Source organism: Petaurus breviceps, unplaced genomic scaffold, assembly GCF_028583685.1.
Source record: "Petaurus breviceps papuanus isolate PSGF00001 unplaced genomic scaffold, PetGlider_PUasm1.0 47, whole genome shotgun sequence".
Classification (NCBI taxonomy): Eukaryota; Metazoa; Chordata; class Mammalia; order Diprotodontia; family Petauridae; genus Petaurus; species Petaurus breviceps.
The window spans coordinates 8,062,766-8,068,020 of record NW_027186349.1 but is presented as its reverse complement, the minus strand read 5'-3'; the positions used below and the strand labels follow the sequence as shown (position 1 = coordinate 8,068,020).

The 5,255-nt window shown below is 42.8% G+C and overlaps 1 pseudogene; it reads right to left on the bottom strand.

Annotated features, from left to right (window-relative positions):
• Nucleotides 1-356: 356 nt before the first annotated feature.
• Nucleotides 357-4,784, bottom strand: LOC138171812 (phostensin-like; annotated as a pseudogene).
• Nucleotides 4,785-5,255: the final 471 nt, after the last annotated feature.

The following is a 5,255-nucleotide window of genomic DNA, read 5'->3' as shown; positions in this document are numbered from 1 at the left end:
TTGAGATGTTTACGATGTCTCTCAGGGAACCTCTTGGCCAGGCAGCTTTGGCTGAGATGGAAGTAGCCCCCAAGCACCAGTATCTCTTCAGTAATGGGGTACTGCTTCTTTCTAGGGCCAGGGGTCTGGGGTTTAGGTGGGGCAGAGGCTTCTTGGGGCCTAGACTTCCTGGAGTGTCTACTGTGGCATGGGGCTCCTACCCTAGACCTAGATTTTGTTACACAGAACAGGAGACATGACAGCCCTGTGGGTTAAGAAGTTGGTGGAGCAGGGGTTAGGGGAGACGCTGAGGCTGGTAAGTGGTGCTGAGGCCCTGGGTTTCTGCTTACAACTTCCTTGGGTTGGGGGAGCTTGGTTCAAGAGTTCAACATCTTGTCTCCATCCCCATCTTTCTCTTCAGCAACCTCTATCCTCCCTTCTTCAGCCTCTACCTCAGGCAACACCCCCAACTTCTTATCTCTAGAACCTGAACTCACTGGCTTCTGTTCTTGGGCCTCTGATCTCCCAGGGCTCTGTTCTAGAGTCTTCCCAGAGTTCATTCTCCATTTCTGTCCTTCCATCTGTCTAGAACTCTTCTCTCCATCCTCTCCTAGGTTCAGTCTCCTTTCTGGTGCCTCCATCACTCCTGAGCTTGGTTCTTGAAACTCCCTAGGATTTAGCTGACATTTCTGTCTCCAAAAGTCCCGAGCTCTCCCTGGATTTCCTCTGCATTAGTCTCTGTTCTGTCCTAAATTCCCCTGAATGCCCTTTGCTTTCTTCTCCTGGGCCTAGTCTACATTCTCCCATTTCACATCCCCCAGAAGTCTGTTCTTGAGGTTCTACTGGTTTCCCATTTTGTTCTTGAGCTTCCCCAGAGCTTTTCTCCCATTGCCGTGCCTCTATTAGTTCTGGACTCCTCTCTTCCATCTCCTTAGGGCTTAGTCTCCATTCCAAAGCCTCTGAAGGCCCAGGGCTCTGCTCTCCAGCTTTTGCTCCCTGCAGCCTTTCTCCAGCCTTCCCCAGGCTCAGCTTCTGTTCTCTTGACTCTCTCCTCACCAGATTCTGTTCCTGAGTTTCTGCTGGGCTGGCTCTCTGCTCTTGGGCTTCCTCTTCCCCTGAAATATGTTCTTGACGCTCAGGAGGTTGTAGCGGCAAGCACCCCAAGCGCGTCCTCAGGGTTTGCTGCTACCACAGGTTCTTGGATCTGCTTTGTTAAAGGAAAGCAACTCAAAATGGGTTAACAAGCTTACTTTAATCAGTCAGACATATATCGTTTACCTTGTTCAGGAGAAAAGGTCAGCACCCTGAACCTCAAAGTATACAGGCATAATTATCAAGACAGAAACATCAAGTAGACAGATTTCCAAACTGTCCAACCATTACATCCATACCCAGTCAACATCTGGGTTTCCACATTCTGGGTTTTTCAAAGCCGGGGGACTCTCAACAACGGCTTCCCAGAATTCAGATCAAATCACAGAACACTTCTCAAAGTGAGTCCCAAAACAAAGCTACACATCAGGGCTTATATAGCCTTCTCCTGGCTCAGAAAATGTAACAACCTTATTGACCCACTGGCCAATCAAAAAGTATCTACTGAAAAACAAGCCTCCCTCCCCAGGCTTCTGGTGCACTTTAGCCTAGGGGCAGGGAAGATCTTTAAAATTTACATTCGCATTACAGAGGCCTCCTATCAGTGAGCTGCTTTTCTGCATGCCACTGCTGCCACCACCGCTGCTTCTTCCACACTTGGCGAATGAAGGGATCCTAGTGGACAGGTCTGATGGCCTCTAGAATGACAACAGGCTTATCAGGTTCAGGAATTGCATCACCTACAGCCTCATTCCCAAGACCTGGTTCTGCCACTGGCACCCCTGGCTTGGCATGGAGTCTTTCCAACAATCCCTGTTTCTGGGCTGACTTTTGGGCTGGTTGGTCCCTCTCACCCTGCTCTTGGACTCATACAGCAGCCTTCTCTTGTCTTCTCCTGACTGGTAGTTGTAGTTTCCAATCTGGTAGAGTAGCCATGGTCCCAATGGGGCAAGAGAACTTTTCAATGAGCCATAGCTTCCCCAAGAATCTATGCAGTTCTCCAGATGTCTAATGCTGTTTCTTCCCCATAAAAAGGAAAAATATTAGGATTGCTAGAGGCCAGGAGCCCTCTTTAATGGTAGCTCATATCCCTCCTTCCTTTGGGACTGCACAGTCTTTGTAACTCATGGTACCAGACAGTTGGAAGATCAGCTCTGCTTCTCACTTGACTCACAAACTCCTCCACTAATCCTTAGTTTAGGAACTTCTCCACCGGAGCTTGGTTCTCTGGAGCTGAGCTACTGAGGTCTTTTTCAATTTTAAACTTCTTTAATTCTTAAATGTTTGAAGCTATTGATGTGATTGAAATGTGCTTGGCAAATCATATGGAAAATAGCCTTAAATAGTTTCACTTGTGCTTTTTTTTTTTTTTGGATGGGGGAAAGTAGGGCAATTGGGGTTAAGTGACTTGCCCGAGTTCACATAGCTAGTTTTTTGTGTTGTGTCTGAGGCCACATTTGAGCTCAGGTCCTCCTGACTCCAAGGCTGGTGCTGTATTCACTGTTCCACCTAGTTGCCCCTATAGTTTCACTTGTGGATAATACAGAGAGAATTGCTCATATGTTTGAAGACATTTGTGACCAATTGAGACTTTAAAATTTTCCTATTTTGCCTATCAGGCATCTAGGTGGCACAGTGGATAGAATGGCAGACTTGGAGTTAGAAAAACTCATCTTTCTGGGTTCAAATCTGGCCTCAGACACTCAGACACACAGACAGCTGTGTGACTCTGGGCAAGTCATTTAATTTTTCTATTCCTTCTCTGTAAATGAGCTGGAGAAGGAAATGGAAAACCAGTCCTGATTCTTTGCCAAGAAAGCCCCAAATGGGTTCACAAAGAGTTACACATGACTGAAAAAATGACTGAACAAAAACAAATTTGCATATTAAGTAGCTGAGACAACACATAAAATCAAAGATACTTGTTCTATTACATGTGAAGTTAGGTAGTATAGTGGATTGGGCATTGGATTTGGATTCAGAAAGACCTGAGTTTGAATCTTGTTTCAGAAATTACTAGTTGTATGACCTGGAAAATTCACTTAACCTTTATCAGCTACAAATGGGGGATAATAATAACAGATACCTTACAGGGTTGTTGGGAGAATCAGGTGAGATAATATGTGTAAAGCACACTGCCAACTTTAAAGCACTGTGTTCATGATAGCTATTATTTTTCTCAGTTTCTGCTCAAATAATTTCTAACACTATGATTTTGGGCAAGTCATTTCTTGTCTGTGGTCCTCATTTTTGTGATGAATTCATATGTCTAGATTTTTAAAAAAGGCCTATGATTAGCTTTGGTGTCTGTTTAATGTCAAAAAGATTTAGAAGGTTCCTAATATATCATGCAGACCTGTTGAGGATTTAGAGGAGGGTATGAACATGACTCCCCGACAATGAGACTGTGTGGTTAGGTTGAAATTCATTTCATTGGAGTTCCCATATCTATTCCCATATCAGAACCATTGAATTATTGAAGATTTTGAGAAAACTCACATTAGCTCATTTGGCAGCTACATCGTGCTTCTGATTCATTCATATTGAGATTTCAATACACTAAAACTCCCAGATCTTTTTTTTTCACATGAATTATATTTTAAACACAGATCCTTCTTGTACTTTGTTTTCTTATTGGTGTGAATTTATGAGTTCACTGGTATGGGGAACTCCTGGACTGGAAACACCACCAAGTGTCGCCTAGACCTCCAAGAGCTCTAAGGGCTTTCCATGGTCATATATCTTATATATGCTAGAAACAGTATTGAACTCGGGTCTTCATGACTTCAAGACTAGTTCTCTGCCTTTTGTGCCATGCTGCCTTTCATCTAGTACTTAGGCAGCTATTTTTATAGAAACTGTACATTCTATCAGACCTGTTAAAGAATATTTTAACCTGTTTCTGTTAATACAAATAGCAGTGTCAAAGCAGGCAATGATCAATAGAAACGTGAATGTCAATAAAATTATGACCCACCTCTAAACATCCTCATTTCTGCTGATGGCACTATTTTCCTTCTAGTAACCCAGGTTTTTGAAACATCAGAGTCATATTTGGTTCTTCCCACTCCCTATCACCTCCCATATCCAATCAAATTCCATAGCATGTTGATTTCATTTCCATGGTATCTCTTTATTCCCTTCATTCTATTCCTATTGTCACCACTTTTTGCCTAGGCTATCACAATATTTTCCTAAGTGACCATTTCCCAAGTGGAAAAAAGGAAAATTCCCTAGGGATTTTCTTAAATTCAGAAGTAGGGAGATGTTTTGCCACACAAAAGCAAACAGAGCTTGCTATCCACTCTCCTGCAAAGATCAAGGCCACGAACTCCCCTATACTCTGTGGTCTCTATCTTTGCTCATTTTCTATCCCCTTTCTCCAGCTGGGGACGATGAGGTGGCCATTCTTGTCAAAATGATTACCTCAAATTGCTTCTTTGATTCTATTCCCTCCAAATTCCTTTGGATCTTGTCCTTTTTATAATTATTATACTCTCTCATCGTCAACTTTCCCTGTCTACTGGCTCCTTTCCCATTGCCTACAAATAACCATCATTAAAAAGTTTCCTTTTATCCTGGCATACCTTCAAAATATGATTCAATCTCTCCTTCCTTTCACTGCCAAACTCTGAATTTCCTATACCTCTTGCTTTCCTTCTCTGTTGTTCTTGCTGTTGTTCAGTTATTTTCAGTCGTGTCTGACTCTTCATAACCCCATGTGGTGTTTTCTTGGCATTGACACTGGAGTAGTTTGCCATTTCCTTCTTCAGCTCATTTTACAGATGACAAAACTAAGGCTGACATGATTAAGTGACTTGCTCAGGGCCACACAGTAAGTATCTGAGGCTGAATTTGAACTCGAGTCTTCCTGACTCTAGGCCCAGCACTCTCTATCCACTGTGCTACCTCAGTTTTCAATCTTGTGAGATCCAGTTTCCAAATGCACACTTATAGAAATTGATGCTTCCATAATCATGGATGCTTGTAGTGATTACTTAATACTAAATCTGAAACATTTTATCTTTCTTCAACTATCTTGACTTTTATACAGCTTTTTGGCAATGTTGAGCATACTTGCTTCATAGATGCCCTCTCTTCCATTGTGTATATGACATTGGTCTTTCATGGTTCTTGTCCTACCTTTCTGACAATTTCTATTCCATCTTCTATGGTTTATTCTC